The 23127-nt window shown below is 39.8% G+C and overlaps 1 long non-coding RNA gene across 5 annotated transcripts in view; it reads right to left on the bottom strand.

The window, feature by feature from the left end:
- LOC112579690 overlaps nt 1–22732 on the bottom strand; it is a 169086-nt gene extending 146354 nt beyond the window's left edge. For 4 of the 5 annotated variants that reach the window (XR_006545358.2, XR_006545357.2, XR_006545360.2 and 1 more), the window contains exons 1-2: nt 21695–22732; nt 20847–20953 (exon numbers count right to left, since the gene is read on the bottom strand). This is a non-coding gene — a long non-coding RNA (uncharacterized LOC112579690). The remainder of the gene's footprint in view (nt 1–20846; nt 20954–21694) is intronic. The other variant, XR_006545361.2, reaches the window with a different exon arrangement.
- Between the last annotated feature and the right edge of the window lie 395 nt (nt 22733–23127).

Genomic DNA, 23127 nt, shown 5'->3' with positions numbered 1-23127 from the left:
GCTTTGTCTTACATGGCAGTTCTTAAGGGAAGATTCTCTGCCTGCTCCACGGCTGTCTATAAGTCTGTTGATGCTCCAAGGCTGAACATAATGTTCTATTTACAGAGGATGCTTACTAAAGGCAATCTGTCATCAGTGCCTCAAGTCCAAAATAGCCTTCCAAGTGTAATTCACATGACTGTCAAGCTAAGAGAAAGCTAGGATCAGATCTCACCTGTGGTATTGGATTTTGTTCTAGATACCATACTTCAAAAGCATCACATGTGCAGTCTTAGGATTAATGAGCCTGGAATGATTCGAGAGTCAAATTGTGAACAGCTGTAGCCAGGAAGAATGTTTAAAAGTGTTTGGGGATACATGTTACTGTGATGAGAGCACTTTTTTTTTTTTTTTTGGCCTGGAAATGACCAATTTGGGACTAAAAGGAACAGAATATTCTTTCCTTCTGGAAACACAATACAGACGGAACAGAGAGGCATCTGAGGAACAGACAGACACAGAGACAGTAAAATGCAGAAGCACTTAGGGAGAACAAATCATTTCCAGAATAAAAAGTAATTGGTAGCAGACTCTTCATAGTACATATCAGAAGTATTTCTCTACACCCAGTGTAAGTCTTGCTGTTTCAAGTAAATGTTAAACAACTGCATCATAAAGATTGATGGATTTTTGCATTTTTTTTTATAATCAGGGTACACCTAAAGCAGAATCACCTGGGACAAAGGCAATTAACATGAGGAATCAGAGTAACGGTGGCTCCAGTAGGTGTCTTGGTGGGAGGGTGGTTTTTACCTTTCAGCATCTCCATCATTTTCTAAAGCTACCCTAAACAAAAATAATAATCTCTGACATAGATAAATCCATGCACCTGTGGACACCTTATCTTTGACAAAGGAAGCAAAAATATACAATGGAGAAAAGACAGTCTCTTTAACAAGTAGTGCTGGGAAAACTGATCAACCACATAAAGAATGAAACTAGAACTATTTCTAACACCATACACAAAAATAAACTCAAAATGGATTAAAGATCTAAATGTAAGACCAGAAACTATGAAACTCTTAGAGGAAAACATAGGCAGAACACTCTCTGACATAAATCACAGCAAGATCCTCTATGACCCACCTCCCAGAGTAAGGGAAATAAAAATAAACAAAGGGACCTAATCAAACTTAAAAGCTTTTACACAATGAAGGAAACAACAAGCAAGGTGAAAAGGCAGTCTTCAGAATGGGAGATAATAATAGCAAATGAAACAACTGACAAAGAATTAATCTCCAAAATATACAAGTAGCTCACGAAGCACAATACCAGAAAAATGAACAACCCAATCAAAAAGTGGGCAAAAGAACTAAACAGACATTTCTCCAAAGAAGGCATATAGATGGCTAATAAACACATGAAAAGATGCCCAACATCACTCATTACTAGAGAAATGCAAATCAAAACCACAATGAGGTATCATCTCACGCTGGTCAGAGTGGCTGCCACCAAAAAGTCTATAAACAATAAATGCTGGAGAGGGTGTGGAGAAAAAGGAACCCTCTTACACTGTTAGTGGGAATGCAAACTAGTACAGCCACTATGGAGAACAGTGTGGAGATTCCTTAAAAAACTGGTAATAGAACTGCCATACAACCCCCCACCAAGCAATCCCACTGCTGGGCATACATGCCAAGGAAACCAGAATTGAAAGAGAAACATGTACCCCCAATGTTCATCGCAGCATTGTTTACAATAGCTAGGACATGGAAGTAACCTAGTCGTTCATTGGCAGGCGAATGAATAAGGAAGTTGTGGTACATATACACAAGGGAATATTACTCAGCTATAAAAAAGAATACATTTGAGTCAGTTCTAATGAGGTGTATGAAACTGGAGCGAATTTACAAAGTAAAGTAAGTCAGAAAGAGAAATACCAATACTGTATATTAATGAATATATATGGAATTTAGAAAAGAGAGTAATGATGATCTATATGCAAGGCAGCAAAAGAGACACAGATGTAAAAACAGACTTTTGTATTCTTTGGAGGGCAAGATGGGATGATTTGAGAGAAGAGCACTGAAACATGTGTATTACCATGTGTAAAATAGATGACCAGTGCAAGTTCAATGCATGAAGCAGGGCACTCAAAGCTGGTGCTCTAGGACAACACAGAGGGATGGGGTAGGGAAGAAGGTGGGAAGGAGTTTTAGGATGGAGAGACATGTGCACCCATGGCTGATTCATGTCAATTATGGCAAAAACCATCACAATATTGCAATTATCCTCCAATTAAAATAAATAAATAAATTAAAAAAAAAACAATAATCTCTGATATGGACAATGGATAACTTCTTAATCTTAGGTGAAGTGTGAGTCAAAGTATCTTTGCATGCATGCTAAGTTGCTTCAGTCATGTCTAACTCTTTGAAACCCACAGGGCTCCTCTGTCCATGGGATTCTCCAGGCAAGAATGCTGAAGTGGGTTGTCATGCCCTCCTCCAGGGGATCTCCCCAACCCAGGGATCAAACCCACATTTCTTACATCTCCTGCATTGGCAGGCAGGTTCTTTACTGCTAGTGCAATCTGGGAAGCCCAAAAGTATCTTTAGAGAACCTTATTACATGAACTGATCTGTCCTATACAATGTAAATAAAAATATAATATGCTATGCTGACAGAGTTTCAGAATAAATCCTCTAGTTTCTATTTCTAACGTTACTCCCTTTCCCCACCACCCTCAACCCAATCTCCACTAAGGACACTGAAATCATCATGGAGTCTCCTAGATAATTCGCCAAGCCTTCCAGAGCACTCCCACAGTACTGACTGGGTTCTGGACTGACTGAGCTTGATCATCACTATTTCATGACATCTAAAAATGCTCATTATCAAATTTACAGAAAATTGCATGAGATTTTATTCTATTGTATGAATTAGTGAATCTCATTTAACCCCTATCCTTATTAATCTTTTTTTTTACTTTTCTAAAGCTTCATTTAAATTTAAGAGTATATGGATATCTCTAACATTTTTAATCATTCCAGTCTGGATTCTGATGCCAAAATGGGGAAATTTTCCTAATATCACTTCCAAAATGTGGGTGTGTAACTCAAATGTATGGTGAGTCACCAACTAGACGATAAAGCAATTCAAAACTCTATTCTATAGTTAATGATAAAAGGAACTAAGGATATTTAGCCCAAAGAAGTAAATGCTCCTGGTAGCTATTTTAAATACCTAAAAGGTTATGGAGTAGAAGGAAGACTTGGATTGTTCTAAACGACACTAAACAATGCAACTAAAGTAAAAGGTAAAAACTACACTGAAATATATCTGCTCATGAAAGGTCTATGTAATAGTAATAGCACAGGAAGAAATGGAAGGTAGAAGTGGAAGGCAATGAGTTTAAGGACAGAGTAGGAATTTGGCAGAGAAGGAGTGTGAAAGTTTCCAACATCAAATTGACATGTAGACAATAAATCCATTCCAATCTGAGAGGCAATAGCTCTAAGGGAATAAAACGAAGATGAGGAGTCAGGTGTCAGGCTGGCCAAAAAAATGTTTTGGGTTTTTTTTACCTTTTTGGCCAACCCAACATCTGAGTCACAGAAGATGGGAAAGTATAAAAGAAGAAATCCATAGAATTGTAGAGAAGTTTTCTGCCAGAGAAGACCCAAATCACACAGAGATGAGAAGACGGATCCTACTCATGAATAATACCTAAAGCACTGGGATTGGGAAGCCAGGCTCTAACACTGTGTATATATCAAAAGCAACCAAACACTAAGAAAGAGACATATAGTGGTCCAAATAATATGAAATCTGAGCACATTAATATTTCTGTCAATGCAACCAAGAATGTTATGGCATATGTGTTGCTAGGAATGACAGAAGCTATTACTGAAATAAGATTAGAATCTGTTTGAAATATCAACACAAGCATTATAGTTGGTAACATTCCCATCTAAAATAGATGACACATGCTATACAATCAGCTTACTAGGGGGAAGAGCATACAAAATTACAGATGAGATTATTTGGTTCTATATTGATTTTTCCCTTAGGAGTTTTAGATTAGCTGTCAAATCAATTCGTTTTCCTCAATTCCAAGTACAGTATCAAATTTCTCTGTTTTTTTTTTTTTTTGGAAAGAAGTGGGTTATGTCTGGGTTTCCTTCTATTTCTTACAACCACCAGGGTGTAAATCGATTGGCCAAATAAATGGGTAAATGAGCTGTAAATAATGCCCAGGGTTGGGGTGGAGATGCTCCTCCTGTCTCATCTTTCCAGCAATGGTCGGGGCTGTCTTATTTCTCAGCTGGGTCAGTACAGTGTGAGTGTTCCAGGTTTTACAAATCCCTTAAGGAGCAAAACATAGTAAGAGGATATTTAAAAATTGAAGTCTGTTTACCTTATCTTCCCCAGCGTCTAATGATTCAAGAATCATCAAGAACTTACTATAATGCTGTCTTTAGATAAGGCTGTTACCCAAGAAAGAGTTAAATTCTTCACCTTGGAGCTCTTATGTAAATGTGGGCGGATCTAAAGTAGGAAAAATAGTTTTGAAAGCCATGACTTTTATTGCAAGAACCATATATTTTAACTAGAAGAATTGACTTCCTTGGCTTTAAATGTGGAAGAGGCAAGGCCTAGAAGATTCGAAATACAGCAAGAACAGATGGGTAACATAAGCAGAAAGAGACAGGAAGTCGAAGGAAGGCTCAGGGAAATGCTAGAAACACTGTGGCAGAAATGAAGAATGACTTTATAGTCTCATCAGCATGGCCGAAGAAAGACTCAGTCAACTTGCTGCTACTGCTAAGTCACTTCAGTCGTGTCCAACACTGTGTGACCCCATAGACGGCAGCCCACCAGGCTCCCCGTCCCTGGGATTCTCCAGGCAAGAACACTGGAGTGGGTTGCCATTTCCTTCTCCAATGCAAGAAAGTGAAAAGTGAAAGTGAAGTGTCAATACTTCAAACTGCAAAAATTAAACCAGAAAGAGAAGAGAGAAAAAAGTGGAAAAGAATATTCAAAAACTGTAGGACAATTACAAAACATGTCAGAAGCATAATGAGAATACCAGAAGGAGACAAAAGAGAGAAAGGAAGATGGGAAGGAAGGGGGAAGAAAGGAAAGAGAGAAAGAAAATATTTGAAATAATATTGGACAAGCATTTTCCACAATAAACAACAGGCACCAAACCACAGATCTAGGACGCTCACACAACACCAACCATGATAAATACAAAAAAAAAGACAAAGAAAATCTTGAAAGAATCAAGGGGGAAAACTTCACCTCACTTACAGAGGAAAAGCGGATAAAAATTACATGAAACTTTTCTTCACAAACAAGACAAGAGGGGAGTAAAGTGAAATATTGAAAGTGTTTTTTAAAAAATCCCCATGTCTAGTAAAATTATCCTTCAGAAGTAAAGGAGAAATAAAGACGTTTTCAGACAAACAAAAATTTAGAGAATTTGTTGCTAGTGGATCTGCCATGTAAAATATGTTAAAAGAAATTCTCAGAGAGAAGAAAAAGGATAGAGATCAGAAACCCATACCTACATAAAGAGAAAAATATCAGGGAAAGAATAAATGAAGGTAAAATATTTTCTTAATCTTAATTGATCTAACAGATAATAGCTTGTCCAAAATAATAATAGTGACAATGTGTCTGGAAATTACAGTCTATCTCTAAGTGAAATAAAAGACAGCAAAGCTATAAGGGACAGGAGGAAAGAATTGAGAATATTCTGTTATAAGTTACTTGCACTACCTATGAAGGAATATAGTATTCTTTGAACATGGATTTGCATTAGTTACAAATGGATGCTGCAAACTTGAAGGTAACCACAAAACAAACAAAATCCCATGGTTACACGCACCATAAGCCGAAGAGTAAGGTAGACTGTGTGGAAACACTAGGAACCATTGTTTAAGAACAGTTTGATCAAAGAAGGAAGACGGGATAGATTAGCAGGCATGCCCTTCAGTCCCTGAGAAGTGGCCCATGTCCCAGCTGTGGTTGGCGATAACAGGATAGTAGAATCCATGACAGAAATACCAGATGAGCTGAGAGGAGTTCAAAACAGAATGCATCGTCTTCTAATTTGTCATATGCTGTCTGGGAGACTGCACGCTTCACAGAGAAATTCCAGCACCAATATGGCCTTTGATGATAGAGCAGTGACTGCTGAAGAAAATCAACAGGTGGACCTGAGAGGAGCTCTAAGCCTCTCCAACCAAGACATGGCATGAGAAAGGCGGCTGAGAATTCAAAGCCACTCAAGAGGCGCTTCACCACTGGGATGAGGGGGACACAAGTGCGTGGGATTTTTAACTGGAGGCTGTGGAGAGCCGGCCATAAGAAGTAGCTAAATTTTAGTTTCTGTTTCCACACATCAGGGTATGGCCTCATTCTACTTCATGAGCTCTCTCTGTCTCCTTCAAAATCTTACTGGGAAAAGCCTAATCTCCACAATTCCCAAAACACATTGCAGAACTGAGAGGATTGTTCATTGTTTAGCTTATTCCTGAACAGAGAGAGATTTCACAGGCCACCCACCAGTCTATGGATCGATTACTCCCAAGTCTGTTATTCAGACTTAGTGAAGCTGGACACAGGACCTCTGGGTTGAAAATATGGCTGTCCAGGATGCTCCTTTGGTCCTTTGGGAAGACCTGTATGCAGAGGTCTCCCTGAGAAAAGACTGTGGTCATGGCAGGCACAATAGTTGACCTTGACCTGCCCAATGATAGACAGATGGATTTTAGATAGATAGACATCAAGCAAACCTAGTCTGTAATCAAAAATCTATGGTACAAGGAAATCATAGGTACAAAAATAATAATGTATACAGTAAGGTTTAGAAGTTATGGTGGTAGTACTTTTCTTTACCCTTTTTATGTCATTCTTTACACAATTTATTGGTAAAGAACCTGCCTGCCAATGCAGGAGCCATAAGAGGTGCAAGTTCAATCCCTGGGTCAGGAAGATTCCCTGGAGGAGGGCATGGAAACCCACTCTGGTATTCTTGCCTGGAGAATCCCAGAGACAGAGGAGCCTGGAGGGCTACAGTCCATAGGATAAGAACGAGTAGGACACAAATGAAGTGATTTAGCACACACACACAAAATTCATGTCAATATTAATGATAAGCTAACATTTGCTAAATATGTACTATATATTTGGCATGCTTTATATATAACAATTCCCACAATCAGCGCCTTGAGAGATGGACACTGATATCACGTACCACTAATGTAGAAATTAGGTCTGATAAGTTTAGTAATTCATACACATAGTTTTCTGTTTATAGGAAACATTTGCACATATACTTTTCTCACAAAATGACCTTGGTTGCACTTGGGAACAAATTCATTTGCAAGAGCAAAGTTAAAAGGGTAATTTAGAGATAAAAAGAAAGAAAGGAACTAAAATAAGAGGGGAAAAAAACCTACCAGAAGCTTATTTTAGATGTAGCACTTTCATGAGAACAATTAAACTTGAGGCGAAACCCTAAGGAATCCTGTGAAGCTGTAACTGAAACTTACACCTCTCTGAGATGTGACTTTTTAAAATCTTGATCTATAAGAGGAAGGAGTTCACTGGGGAACAGAAAAGTTGAATTTTTTGCTTGGTTTTGTAACTTCCTTACTGCAGAACCTCAACTAAGTACCCTAACCTTTCTGGCATAATAGACACCACCACTAATAAGCTGTTATTCATCAAACGCTTTTATGTTTATCAAATGCTTTTATGAAAACAGAATTAACGGACAGGAAGGGACTTGATTTTTTGGATGGGCAAGTCTGAGTCCTTAGCCTGAAGACCAGAGACAAAGGATTATGTATGTCATGGGACAAGAATGCGAAAGTGAGAGAGTCCTTGTGAATCCTCAAGGAATCCAATAATCAAGGTCATGAGCACATAAGTATAGTGCATATCCTGCTATATGGGAAATCTTCGGTAAATAAATCAGACAGCAGAATCACTTCCCCTCCTCCCACCCTGACCCAAGGATTACAAATAGGATTCATCTCATGTGTCAATTCACACCAATTACCAGCAGTCTGGGGTCTTGTGTAGCGAGATTGGTGACTTTGTCCAGGCCAAAGAGGAAAGAATACTAAAGGTTAGCAAGGCTGTAGGTGAGATAGAGCAGGGTTATGTGGGTAGAAGAAACTTGCAAACGCCAAGATTGCTTTGGAAGTACAAAGAAATGGCTTGCAAGTCTTACTTTGTCACTTGACTATGTGACCTAGGACATTCCAAGTCTCAGCTTCTTTGTGTATACAACGAAGTACCGAATGCCTACACCCTGTGCTGTTGCAGGTACGTCATCGTATTGGGTTGGCCAAAAGGTTCGCTGGGTTTTTCCATAACATCTTATGGGAAAATCTGAATGAACATTTTGGCCAACCTATATAAAGCCCCAAGCACAGTATCTGACAAATAGTAAGTAGTTGATCAACATACATTAGCTGCCTTGACTGGCTAACTTCTTCAACAGATTCCACAGTAGCCAGGAGGTTTTTGGTACTGTGATCATTGTAAACAAGTATCCAGCAATCATGTGTTTGGGACAATTCTCGACTTCTCTCGTCTCGGAAGACACCCCCTAATACTTATTATTATTTAATACTTATTAAATTTTTACCATTTCATGTGCAACTTCACCCCTTAGATTTACATATTTCTTATCTTCTTCTGCTCTCCTTCCCATACTTTTCCTCTGCTTTTTGGATTTCCATTATCACTGGATGGTACTAGGCTTTACCTAGAGCCTCAATACACAAAACCTGGAAATCAAGCATGCCTCTGAAGGCTACCGTTTTAATAAAAAGAATCTGAGAATGAAGGGATCAAGGAAAGCCTGTTGTAAGGTCACCCCACTAGAGATGTGGTCTATTTTCTAAAGAACCTGTATCCAGTCCCCCTGCAGCTGAGTCAGCCACAAGCTTCCAAATCACCCTGGAAGTAGCTTTTTGAAGGCCTTCAAATACCCACTTGACGGTTCAGCTCCACTGTATGAGTGAATCAATGGATACAGTCAAATGTTGCTTTCCTTTTCCTTTATATTGGGTTCCCCTAGACCTCCCAGCCTCCCCCTGCCCTTTGCTGCATGCATGAGCAGAAAGGGCCTCCCAGAGCCTATCTGCAAAAGGATTTTTCTGCTTGAGGTAACCTGAGGTCAGAAAACCACGCAGCTGTCAGCTCCCAGTTACAGGCTGAAGGGAAGAGAAGCCTGACGCTTGGGTATGAGGCTCCCACTCGGTCAACCTCCTCACCAACATCTTAACTGAACAATAACCACAATTGATAGAAGAAAGAACAAAGCGACTTCCCAAATATTTCTCTTTTTTTCCCTTTCTGCCCAGTATGCCATGTTTCCTGTTTCTCTAGTAATGAAAATGTGTTCATCTGTCAAACGGAAAGCTGCCCCACTGTCTTTAGGTGCAGAGAACTTCAATCATAGCAGCTGCTGCGACCAGACCCAGAGCCAAGCTCCTCATTTGTTTTGGCTAACGCTGCAGAATCAGTTTAGGCATCCCCTAGAACAAAATGGTGCACGGGAACAGAGCCAAGCGAGGGAAGAGAAGCAGCAAAGTTGCAACAGATTATTTGTCTGCTAAAACAGAAGGAGAAAGATATCAAAACCTGGAGCCATTTGAGTCCAGCCTCCCTAGCATATTCTCTATTTGCAACACAGATGATTTCCTCTAATATGGTTCAACAGGTGCTAAACTGTAGCTTTTCTCAAGATTAATCATTGCAGCCTTGGCAATGAAGAATTGGGAAGGAACAAGGCAGCTCCCATAATTCTTAGTCTATTTCTACTGGGTACCATATATATACATTTGTGTGTGTGTATATATGTGTGTGTGTGTGTGTGTGTGTGTAGTGCTTGTTAATGGTAATCTTAATGAAGAAAAATGTCACCCTTCATGTTCCCAAAAGATGCAGGCATACCTGTATCTCAGGCATAAACTACACGGGTAGGAAATTATGTTTGTTTTTGTGTCTTTAACTTAGACTGTGAGCGCCTTAAAGTAAGTCTTACTTAACTCTCATTTTCCAAAATTAACACACACTCGGCACCCAAGAAATACGGGTTAAATGGCTTATGTGTTGAATTAAATTGCATAAATGTAAAACATGTCTGTCTTTCAATTTCATTAGGGAGGTTTGAGTAAGTATGTCTATTTTTGGCAATGTACCAGCACTGTTTATCTGCAAAGCTCCACCTACATTTCTATCTTCACCCATTTGAGACAAAGACCAAGACCATCCAGACATAAATTATTTAATGGGCTCATTAAGCCAAATCCACTTTGTGGCTCAGTTGGCCCTGCTAGCTGAGAAAAGAGTAGAGCTTGGAAACATGATAATACTTGACTTTTTTTCCCCGATTTATCAAAAATGGCTAACTTTGAACTTCCATTTGGATATTGTAGATCTGATTAGAGCAGGGGAATAACGAAGTCAAACTCTAAGAAGGACAAAAATGGAATTAAATGGAAATCTCAGAATACTTCAAAGCCTCAACAACAGGTATCAGGAGACTGAACAGTTTTTATGGGGTTATTCTCCTGTTGTGTAGTCTTGTGTCCTCAGAAGTATCTCAGTTGGGTACTTCTCTATTGTAGTTGTTTAGTTGCTCAGTCGTGTCTGACTCTTTGTAACCCCATGAACTGCAGCATGCCAGGCTTCCCTGTTCGTCACTACCTCCCTGAGTTTGTTCAGGACAAGATAAATCAATATCCAGTATGGGTAGTGTGGTGCTCTGCTGCTTGAATTTCCAAGTCTTACATTAAGGTAGTGATGAGGGGACTGCCCTAGTGGTCCAGTGGTTAAGAATCTACCTTGCAATGCAGGAGATGTGGGTTTCATCTCTGGTTGGGGAACTAAAATTCCACATGCCATGGGGCAGCTAAGCCCATGAGCTCTAGAGCCTGTGCTATGCAACTAGAGAAGTCTGTGTGCCGCAACAAAAGATCCGGCATGCCACAGCTAAGACCTGATGCACCTAAATAAACAAGATAATAGATAAATACATTTACAAAATTTTTAAAAGTGGTGAGGAGGAGTCAACGAATAGATTATCCCTAAAGCCTGGAGTGTTTCCAGTGTGCGCTAAGACACGAGCTGGGAAACTGAGGGAGGAAGAATCCTTTGCTCTAAGTGAGTAGCAAGCACTACCTTGTATGCCTTTATTCCAAACGACAGGGCTGGCTGGGTTGAGGGCATCACAGGAGGAGCCAAAGATAAGAGGACCAGTGTCCCTGCTCCGTCGCTAGAAACAGCCAGATCTGCTCAAACACTCTCTGCAGGAGGAGAGAACTGAACCGCCTTCACCTAACCCAATGCTCCTTTCCCCAAACCCATGCTCTTTTCACATTATTTCAACAGTAAAATAGTCAATTTATTTTGTTTGGCACATTGTGTTCTGCACACAAACTGATCTGATAACATTTGGTTGAGATTATTAAATTGAGCAAAATATTGGAGGAGGGTTGTTTATTTCTGTGGTGCCATACAGTTCGGGGAAAATGATTTTCATTTCATATTATTTCACGTATTTCTGTTTTTTGACAACACTGCGGCATCTAGCCATAAATGAAACTAGTTAAACATCCAGGTAATTTAACTCCATCTTCTCAAATATTAGATTTAGGAACATTGGGATAATAAAATAAAGGTTTCTTATCTCCAGATGGATATTTGGCATCCTGTAGTCACAGCCTATGTACAGTAACACTTTAAGAATTAACATTATTGGAGTGGGAATAGAAGAATGATATGACTCTTCAGCATAAATGTGACATTTATGTCAAATAAGCATTGGATTGAAATAAACCAATTTAATTTCCAAAAACTGATTGCACTTAGCAGAAAATTCTGCATAATGCATGTAAACCTGTGACATTGCCCCATAAGCCAAACTCTTTGAATTACTACTGAAGATTTCAGTCCAATCCAACCAAATGCATTATATAGGCATGTGTATATGTGTGCAAAAATCTGAAGCCTCTGAGACAAAAGGTCTTAACATAGCAGGTGTCAACTTTTCATCAGAACAATGGTGGGAACCCTAAGTTGGAATCGTACATACTTAAACCAATTTGTTCCAGTGAAATACACTCAAGTATCAAATGCTTATTGGAGGAGAGACCACATATGTCTTCTTCTGTGCAAGTCTGTCCCTGTTTATTTTCCCTCCTTTAAGTATGCCCTGGTGTTCCAGAGTATTTCCTTAAGACTGAAGCTTAGCTATCTGTGGTATGGGGACAGGATTGGGAAGAACCTGACCCAGTTTCTTCAGGGATTAGTTCTTGAAGTCCTGGGAAGCGTATTTAAAGTGGCTTACAAATGGGTGAGAATTCTCGCCTGACATTTGAGACTGAAAACCCGTGATGGGAATCGGTTTGGACTCTAAAGCCATAACTCGAGTATTAACACTAGGTGCCTCCTCTTAATCACCAGATGAGAACTGCCTGTGAATTCAATGCTGCAGTGGTTGGCCACATGGAATGGAATTTAAAACGTTGAAAAACATCTATAGCATTGAATACATTGTCGAGGGTAGTCTTGTTAAGTTAGCCACACAGGACTCTGCAATCATACTCAACTACAAAAGCATTGTAATAACCATTGGCCCCCTCCCCATATAGGAGTTCTACAACCCTTGGAGTGTGACATATTATAATTATCAACAGGTTTCATTATCAAAAACTTTGGTTAAACCAGAGACTTGATTCTACCTCTACTCAAATCTCAAGAAAGTGATCTTGAAGGATGTCAACAACTCTGAAGCTTTATGTTCTAAGACAGTGGTTCTCAAACTGTGCTGTATCAGGACCCTTAACCCTCTAAGAGATACCTGAAGAATTTTCCTTTCTGTGGATTATATCTATCAATATTTACCATAATCAAAATTAAAATTAATCATTAAGATTGACTCACTTAGAAATAATGACAATAAACCCATTATAGGTTTCCCTAAAACATATTTTTGGAAAAATATATTTTGCTAAAAACAATAGAGAACATTGTTTCACAGTTTTGCAAATGTGTGTGTGATTCAGATGTGTGACTGCATTTCACTTAAGATATCAAACTTCATATTGTTTTGGGTAACCGCACACTGTATATTCAAGGAGTGAAAAAGACACACAATATTTTACAGTTACTATGAAAACTGTTTGGACCCCTGGGCTGCCTGCAAAAGGGACCACCACACATACCCAAACTACTCTTTGAGAACAAGCATTCTTAAAAGGAAAATGGAGTCTAACAATGGCAGCAGTAATAATTACAAATCATCAGTCAGTTCAGTCGCTCAGTCGTGTCCGACTCTTTGCAACCCCATGGATTGCAGCACGCCAGGCCTTCCTGTCCATCACCAACTCCCAGAGCTTACTCAAACTCATGTCCATTGATAGGTGATGCCATCCAACCATCTCATCCTCTGTTGTCCCCTTCTCCTCCTGCCTTCAATCTTTCCTAGCATCAGGGTCTTTTCCAAGGAGTCAGTTCTTTGCCACAAGTGGCCAAAGTATTGGAGTTTCAGCTTCAGCATCAATCCTTCCAATGAATACTCAGAACTGATTTCCTTTAGGAGTGACTGGTTGGATCTCCTTGCAGTCCAAGGGACTCTCAAGAGTCTTCTCCAACACCACAGTGCTCGGTTTTCTTTACAGTTCAACTCTCACATCCATACATGACTACTGGAAAAACTATGGCTTTGACTAGACAGATCTTTGTTGGCAAAGTAATGTCTCTGCTATTTAATATGTTGTCTAAGTTGCTCATTGCTTTCCTTCCAAGGAGTAAGCGTCATTTTTTTTTTTTTTTAATATTGAGGGTTTGTTTTTTTTTTTACTTTACAATATTGTATTGGTTTTGCCATACATCAATATGAATCCACCACGGGTGTACACGTGTTCACAATTGTGAACCCCCTTCCCACCTTCCTCCCCGTACCATCCCTCTGGGTCATCCCAGTGCACCAGCCCCAAGCATCCTGTATCCTGCATCAAACTTGGACTGGCGATATGTTTCATATATGATATTATACATGTTTCAATGCCATTCTCCCAAATCATCCCACCCTCTCCCTCTCCCACAGAGTCCAAAAGACTGTTCTACACATCTGTGTCTCTTTTGCTGTCTCGCATACAGGGTTATCCTTACCATCTTTCTTAATTCCATATATATGCGTTAGTATACTGTATTGGTGTTTTTCTTTCTGGCTTACTTCACTCTGTATAATAGGCTCCAGTTTCATCCACCTCATTAGAACTGATTCAAATGTATTCTTTTTAATGGCTGAGTAATACTCCATTGTGTATATGTACCACAGCTTTCTTATCCATTCATCTGCTGATGGACATCTAGGTTGCTTCCATGTCCTGGCTATTATAAACAGTGCTGCGATGAACACTGGGGTACACGTGTCTCTTTCAATTCTGGTTTCCTCGGTGTGTATGCCCAGCAGTGGGATTGCTGGGTCATAAGGCAGTTCTATTTCCAGTTTTTTAAGGAATCTCCACACTGTTCTCCATAGTGGCTGTACTAGTTTGCATTCCCACCAACAGTGTAAGAGGGTTCCCTTTTCTCCACACCCTCTCCAGCATTTATTGCTTGTAGACTTTTGGATCGCAGCCATTCTGACTGGCGTGAAATGGTACCTCATTGTGGTTTTGATTTGCATTTCTCTGATAATGAGTGATGTTGAGCATCTTTTCATGTGTTTGTTAGCCATCTGTATGTCTTCTTTGGAGAAATGTCTATTTAGTTCTTTGGCCCATTTTTTTATTGGGTCGTTTATTTTTCTGGAATTGAGCTGCAGGAGTTGCTTGTACATTTTTGAGATTAGCTGTCAGTTGCTTCGTTTGCTATTATTTTCTCCCATTCTGAAGGCTGTCTTTCACCTTGCTTATAGTTTCCTTTGTTGTAGAGAAGCTTTTAATTTTAATTAGGTCCCATTTGTTTATTAATTTCATGGCTGCAATCACCATCTGCAATGATTTTGGAGCCCAAAAAATAAAGTCAGCCACTGTTTCCACTGTTTCCCCATCTATTTGCCATGAAGTGATGGGACCAGATACCATGATCTTAGTTTTCCAAATGTTGAGTTTTAAGCCAACTTTTTCACTCTCCTCTTTCACTTTCATCTAGAGGCTCTTTAGTTCTCTTCACCTTCTGCCATAAGGGTAGTGTCATCTGCATATCTGAGGTTATTGATATTTCTCTCTGCAGTCTTGATTCCAGCTTGTGCTTCATCAAGCCTGGCATTTTGCATGATGTACTCTGCATGTAAGGTAAATAAGCAGGGTGACAATATACAACCTTGATGTACTCCTTTCATAATTTGGAACCAGACCATTGTTTCATATCTGGTTCTAACTGTTGTTTCTTGACCTGCATACAGATTTCTCAGGAGGCAGTTCAGGTCAGGTGGTCTGGTACTCCCATCTCTTTAAGAATTTTCCACAATTTGTTGTGATTCACACAGTCAAAGGTTTTGGCATAGTCAATAAAGCAGAAGTAGATGTTTTTCTGGAACTCTCTTGCTTTTTCAATGATCCAACGGATGTTGGCAATTTGATCTCTGGTTCCTCCACCTTTCCTAAATCCAGCTTGAACATCTGGAAGTTCACGGTTCACATACTGTTGAAGCCTGGCTTGGAGAATTTTGAGCATTACTTTGCTAGCATGTGAGATGAGTGCAATTGAACATTCTTTGTGATTGTAATGAAAACTGACCTTTTCCAGTCCTGTGGCCATTGCTGAGTTTTCCAAATTTGCTGGCATATTGAGGCAGCACTTTCACAGAATCATCTTTCAGGATTTGAAACAGCTCAACTGGAATTTCATCACCTCCACTAACTTTGTTGATAGTGATGCTTCCTAAGGCCCACGTGGCCTTGCATTCCACGATGTCTGGTTCTAGGTAAGTGATCACACCATCATGATTATCTGGGTCATGAAGATCTTTTTTGTATAGTTCTTCTGTGTATTCTTGCCACCTCTTCTTAATATCTTCTGCTTCTGTTAGGTTCATACAATTTCTGTCCTTTATTGTGGCCATCTTTGCATGAAAAGTTCCCTTGATGTCTCTAATGTTATTGCAGAGATCTCTAGTCTTTCCCATTCTATTATTTTCCTCTATTTCTTTGCATTGATCACTGAGAAAGGCGTTATTATCTCTCCTTGCTATTCTTTGGAACTCTGCATTCAAATAGGTATATCTTTCATTTTCTCCTTTGCCTTTAGCTTCTCTTCTCTTCTCAGCTATTTGTAAGGCCTCCTCAGACAACCATTTTGCCTTTTTGCATTTCTTTTTCTTGGGATGGTCTTGATCCGTGCCTCCCGTACAATGTCACAAACTTCCATCCATAGTTCTTCAGGCACTCTGTCCATCAGATCTAATCCCTTAAATCTAATTCTCACTTCTACTGTATAATTGTAAGGGATTTGATTTCTGTCATACCTGAATGATCTAGTGGTTTTCCCTACTTTAAGTCTAAATTTTGCAGTAAGGAGTTTATGATATGAGCCACAGTCAGCTCCCAGTCTTGTCTTTGCTGACTGTATAGAGCTTCTCCATCTTTGGCTGCAAAGAATATAGTCAATCTGATTTTGGTGTTGACCATCTGGTGATGACCATGTGTAGTCTTCTCGTCTTGTTGGAAGAGGGTGTTTGCTGTGACCAGTGCATTCTCTTGGCAAAACTCTGTTAGCCTTTGTCCTCTTTCATTTTGTACTCCAAGGCCAAATTTGCCTGTTACTCCAGGAAGTCAAATTTGACTTCCTACTTTTGCATTCCAGTCCCCTATAAATGAAAAGGACAGTTTTTTTTTGGTGTTCGTTCTAGAAGGTTCTGTAGGTCTTCATAGAACAGTTCAACTTCAGCTTCTTCAGTTGAAGAGACTGTATTATAATTCTCTGTATTATAATTACAGATAATACTATTTAAATTCTTAAATTCTTACTCTGTGCCTGGCCCTAACTTAAGTGTGTTTCATTTAATAGTATCACATTTAATCCTTGTAGCACTTCCTGAGCTAGATATTACATAACTTGTTTTCATTTTTCAGATGAGAACACTGAAGCAGAAAGTAGTAGAGTGAGTTTTTCAAGATCTTATAGCTCATAAATGGTTGTTGCTATTGTTCAGTCACTAAGTTGTGTCCGACTCTTTGGGACCCCATAAACTGCAGCATGCCAGGCTTCCCTGTTCTTTACTATCTCCCAGAGTTTGCTCAAACTTATGTACATTGAGTCATAAATGGTGGAGTCAGGATAAGAACACAGGTACAGTCCTATGAGATCAACAACAGGACTTCCCTGGTGGCACAGGGGATAAGAATCTGCCTGCCAATGCAGGTTTGATTCCTGCTTGCGGAACTAAAATTCCACATGCTACAGAGCAACGAAGCCCATGCACCACAACTACAGAGTCTGTGCTCTAGAGCTCATGAGCTGCAACTACTGAACCCATGAGCTACAACTACTGAAGCCTGAGCCTAGAGCCTGTGCTCCAGAAGAGAAGCCATGGCCACGAGAAGAGTAGCCTCCACTCGCCTCAACTAGAGAAAGCCCACACGAAACAACGATGACCCAGCACAATCAAAAAATAAATTTTTTAAAAGATCAACAATAGTTGTGCTAGTAGTAGTCATATTTAGCACTTATGAAGTATTGACTATGTAAATTGTTGGTTATCATACATTAATTGTCTCTTTCTGTCTTCACAACAGATCTATGACATACTTAGTATCCTCATCATTTTTTAGATAAGGAGACTGAGACTTGACTAAGATCATATTTTATGCTATGGGAAAATTATATAAGGTCTCTAATTATAAAGGTTTTTGGTTTAAGTAGGCAATTATGCTAATATTAGGTGAGGTGATCTGATGCTTCATTTAACTGGCACCATGGCAGAATGAGGTAGTCACCTCTGCAGAAGTAAGTTTTCCAGACAAGCTCATTTTTACTACTTTGTGGGCCTAAATTTTTAAAGTACGGGTATAACCGTATGAAGGTAAGGAGTCGTGAACATCAGTTTTGATTCTGTGCCTTCCTTTGGCAATGGGCCAGAGGCTCCTGAGGGTTATAGGCCTCTTTTTCCTTACTAAATAATTCAAGGATGCTTTATATGTTGCATGTGGGTTTTCTTCTGTAGTTTGTAGCTTTTCATTTTGAATATTTTTGTCTTCTCCTTGTCAAACCAATACTTTTTTTTTCCCCCTCAAAAGAATCCTTGAGCTTGGGCCCATTTCTAGACATCTCTCTTTTGGTGACCTATATATACTATTCCTCTCTGTGCTGGTAAGAAAATAGAATACCAAGTTTGCTTGTATGTTGTATAAAATAAGAGCAAAACCTGAGTTCCTAGACCTTTCATGTGTTTTGATGGTTCCAAATGCTTCCTCGGCTCACTTGGACCTGACCGGCCCTGCGCAGATAAATCAGGGCGCTGCATGGGCTTTGTTCCAACAAGTGAGATGTTCCTAAGAGACCACGGCTTTTGAGACTTTGGAAGTTTTAATGCCATTTGTTATGAGGACAATTTGCTTACGGGCTTTCTTTTCATGTATTTTTACATTTGAGATCTCTGCTCTTAACTCCACTTTTAAAAATCCTTTAGAGGAAACCAAATATGCCTTGTTCCAATTCCAATAAGGTTGCTTTGAATGTTTTGAACTTGCAGTCATGGTTGAGACGACCTAATTTGAAACACATTTGGAAGTTCAGCTGAGCCTAACCTAAGTAGTTTCAATGATTTCTCATAAGAGTTCACTTTTTTGTTGTTGTTTTTTGTCTAAATTCAAGCCCCTGTATAGTTTATATTCTTCTGTAGTTGAGATGTTGATCTGAGAAAAAATAGTGAAGCCATCAAAATCATATTAGAAAGAGAGAAAAGGGGAAAAAAAGGAAAGGAGAAAAAAAGAGAAAGAGGAAATGTTTGAGAAGGAAAAGAAACACAAAGCACTGTTCTGTAGACTAAAATCAGTTCAATAAACAATGATAGGCGCTAAGAATAAGTCTAAGGGTCAGACATGTAAATCCTCCCAATCACGCTCACAATAAAGTTTAAGTTCTGGGCCTGATCACTTGCCTACACCTTTAGGCTCTTCTCCCACCCCTCTTGGCCTTGTAATATATGTAGCAGCCTTCCAACGACCGTGGTGCTGGCCCGCACTCCAAATCCACAGGTGTGGGACATTCTTCTGTTTTGAATGTCCCTATGACCTCTGCCTTTTAAATCAGGCAAACTCTTAGTCATTCTTCGAAACACAGTAGAAGTATGACCACTTCTGAGAAAGTTCTCTCTCTTCTCCAAGACACAGCTACTGAACCATGCTGGACACTGGATGTCACCATGTCCATTTTTGTACTCCTACTGTATCTTCTGGAGTATTTTTCTTACAAAAAAAAATCCATATGTTTACTAATTTGCAAGCTCTTAAATAAAGTTTATTTATCATTACTGTTGTCATGATACTGGACACATAACAGACAAACAATACATACAGATTAAGTTTAAATTTGAGTTATAAGAGAGTTCTTGTTCTTTGGGAACTCACAGACTAGTGGTGATATAGATTCATGAATTTGAAATTCTAACACGAGATGAGCTACAACCAAGGTTCTAATAGGGTGAATGCATTGATTCTTTAATTAGATCATCTGTTGGAAAGTTTATACAACTTAGGTCTTGATTGAAGAGACATGTCTGCTAATATCAAAACTCAAGCTGACTCAGAAATAAACCCTTACATATACGGTCAAAAATCTTTGATAAGAGTGCCAAGACCATTCAGTGGAGAAAGGACACTGTTTTCAACAAATGTTGTTAGGGAAACTGAACATCCATGTGCAAAAGAATGAAATTGAACACTTACCTTATACCTTAAATAAAAATCAATCCAAAATGGAATAAAGACCTAAATGTAAGAGCTAAAATCATAAAACTCTTAGAAGTAAACACAGGAGAAAAGCTTCAAAACATTGGATTTGGCAATAATTTATTGGATATAATACCAGAAACACAGGCAATAACTACAAGAAAAATAGATAAATTGGACTACATCAAAATTAAAGAGTTTTACACAAAGAACACTATCAACAGAGTGAAAGGCAACCCATGGAATGGAAAAAATATTTACATGTCATATGTCTGATAAAAGGTTAATATTCAGAAGGTAGAAAGAACTCTGACAACTCAACAATCACCAAAAACAATCCAATTTAAAAATGGGCAACAACTTGAACAGATACATTTCTCTAAAGAAGACATACAACTGGCCAATAAGCGCACAAGAAGATGCTAAATATCCCAAGGAAATTGCAAATCTACAACGAAATACCACTTTACACCCATTAAGATGGCTACCATTAAAAATAAACAAACATAAAAAAACAAAAAAGAAAATAAGAATTATTGGCAAGGATGTGGGGAAATTGTGCGCTGCTTGCAAAATGGTGCAGCCATTATGAAACAGTGTGGTTTCGCCAAAAATTAAAAAGTTACCCCATGACCCAACAATTCCGCTTTGGGATATATATCCAAAAGAAGTGAAATCAAAGACTTAGATATTTTTATGCTCATGTTTATAGCAGCATTATATTCACAGCAACCAAAACACAGAAAACTGTCGTGTCCACTGCCAGATGAACGGATAAACAAAATTATATAAATCAAATACCAGACTTATATTTGATAAGCCTTAAAAAGGAAAGAAACGGACACGTGCTACAACATGGCTGAACATTAAAGACATCATTCTAAATGAAATAAGCCAGATGCAAAAGGACATATAATGAATGGATCCACTTACCTGAGATATCCAGAGACGTCTAATTCAAAGTGGCAGGAAGAGATGGTTGTTGGTCTCTGGAGGGAGGAAAACCAGGGAGTTTCTGTTTAGCGGCTACAGAGTTTCAGCTGGGAAAGACAAAATAATTGTGGAGATGGATGGCGGCGATGGTTATACACCAGTGTGAGTGTGCTTAATGTCACAGACCTGTTCCCTTAAACACGGTTAAAACGGTAAATGTTACTTTATAAGATGGGGCTAGTGTGGTAAAGAACCTGTTGGCGAATGCAGGGGACCTAAGTGATGTGGAATTTCATTCCTGAGTCAGGAAGATCCCCTGGAGAAGGGCTTGGCAACCCATTCCAGTATTCTTGCCTGGAGAGTCCCCATGGGCAGAGGAGCCTGGCGGGCTATAGTCCATGGGGTCACAAAGAGTCAAACACAACTGAAGTGAGCATTCATAGATATATTGCCACAATTTCAGAAAATTTTAAAAAAAGCAAAAATATTCCTGTCATGTTTATCACCCTCTTGTTTACCTGTTACCTTATAGGCTGAATGCATGAACACACTGAAAAAGCTGATGAGCATCTGACTTCCATTTAGTTATGTTAAGCAAGGTGGAAGGGAAGAAATCCGCTTGGTGCCATCATGCTGGAGGTTTGCGGACAAATCTCAGCTTAGAACCCAGGTGAACTGGCTCCCGACCCCATACAGTGCCCTAGAGGCACTGTCATTCCCTAGTGAGGAGCAGGTAGACGTTTGGGACATGTCCAAGCTTTGGGCTCCTGATGTAGGCCTTGGGAGAAGACACTTCTAAGGCGCCTTAGCTAGGCCTTTCCTCCCCTGACTGGAGCGTCTGAACTTACTATGGGCATTGAAAGTTACCATTCCACGGCCAAAAAGGGATAAACTCAACTGGCTGTGATTCAGGACTGAAAAAGGAAAGCTTCATCTTCACCAGCGAGCATCCTTTCACCTTCCTCCTCCACCCAGGAAATGCAACAAACGCCATCTCTGGGGTCGCACAGAGTCGGACACGACTGAAGCGACTTAGCAGGAGCAGCAGCAGCAACTGGGTCAGAGGTTTCTTTCCTCCCTACGCCCACCCCACCTCCTAATGCAGTGCAGGCGCGGAAGCGGTCCATCCAGGCGCTGAGAGGAGGGGTGAGGACAACAACATTCCTGAGGAATTCAAGCTCTTAAATCTACTTCTGTTCATTCGCCAGTTTTTGGTTATGGTAGGGGATCAGCAAACTTTTCCTGCAAAGTGTCAGATAGTAAATATTTTAGGGTTAGGAGGCTGTAGGGTCTCTCTTGCAATTATTCAGCGTTGCTCCTATAGTACAAAATGGGTCTAGAGACACATGAATGGATATACTTGTGTTCCAATAAAACTTTAATTGTGGAGATTAAAATTTGAATTGTATATAATTTTAACGTGTCTCAAAATATTATTTAAAATTTTTTTCAACCACTTGAAAAAAAATTATTAGCTTGTGGGCCTCACCATATTTGGCCTATAGTACTTCATTTGTTCACCCCAGGCCTAAATACTTTTAATCTTCCTACTTTAAAAAATTAATCTAGCTCACTTGTTCTTGAAGGGAAAGGACTTAGGGGTAATTTATTCAATGAAGTTCAGCAGAACGTGGTGGTTAAGAGCATAGACTCCAGGAACAGAATGGGTGGGTTTAAACACCAGCTTCTACCACTCACAAGCTGTTACGGAATTACTTAGACTCTCTAAACCTGTGTCTCCTCATTTACAAATTGAAGCTGACAATAGAACCCAACTAGCAAGGTTGTTCGGAGAAGGCAACGGCACCCCACTCCAGTACTCTTGCCTGGAAAATCCCATGGATGGAGGAGTCTGGTGGGCTGCAGTCCATGGGGTCGCTAAGAGTTGGACACGACTGAGCGACTTCACTTTCACTTTTCACTTTCATGCATTGGAGACGGAAATGGCAACCCACTTCAGTGTTCTTGCCTGGAGAATCCCAGGGACGGGGGAGCCTGGTGGGCTGCCGTCTATGGGGTCACATAGAGTCAGACACAACTGAAGCAACTTAGCAGCAGCAGCAGCAAGGTTGTTGGGTTTCCCAGGTGATGCTGATGGTGAAGAACCCACCTGCCAATGCAGGAGACCTAAGAGATGTGGGTTCGACACCTGGATTGGGAAGATCTCCTGGAGGAGGAAGTGGCAACCCTTTCCAGTATTCTTGCCTGGAGAATCCCATGAACAGAGGAGCCTGGCAGGCTATAGTGCATAGGGTGGCACAGAGTCAGACACTACTGAAGT

The sequence above is a fragment of the Bubalus bubalis genome, chromosome 16 (genome assembly GCF_019923935.1).
Source record: "Bubalus bubalis isolate 160015118507 breed Murrah chromosome 16, NDDB_SH_1, whole genome shotgun sequence".
Lineage (NCBI taxonomy): Eukaryota > Metazoa > Chordata > Mammalia > Artiodactyla > Bovidae > Bubalus > Bubalus bubalis.
The sequence above is the reverse complement of the archived record's forward strand: the minus strand, read 5'-3'. Positions and strand labels throughout refer to the sequence as shown.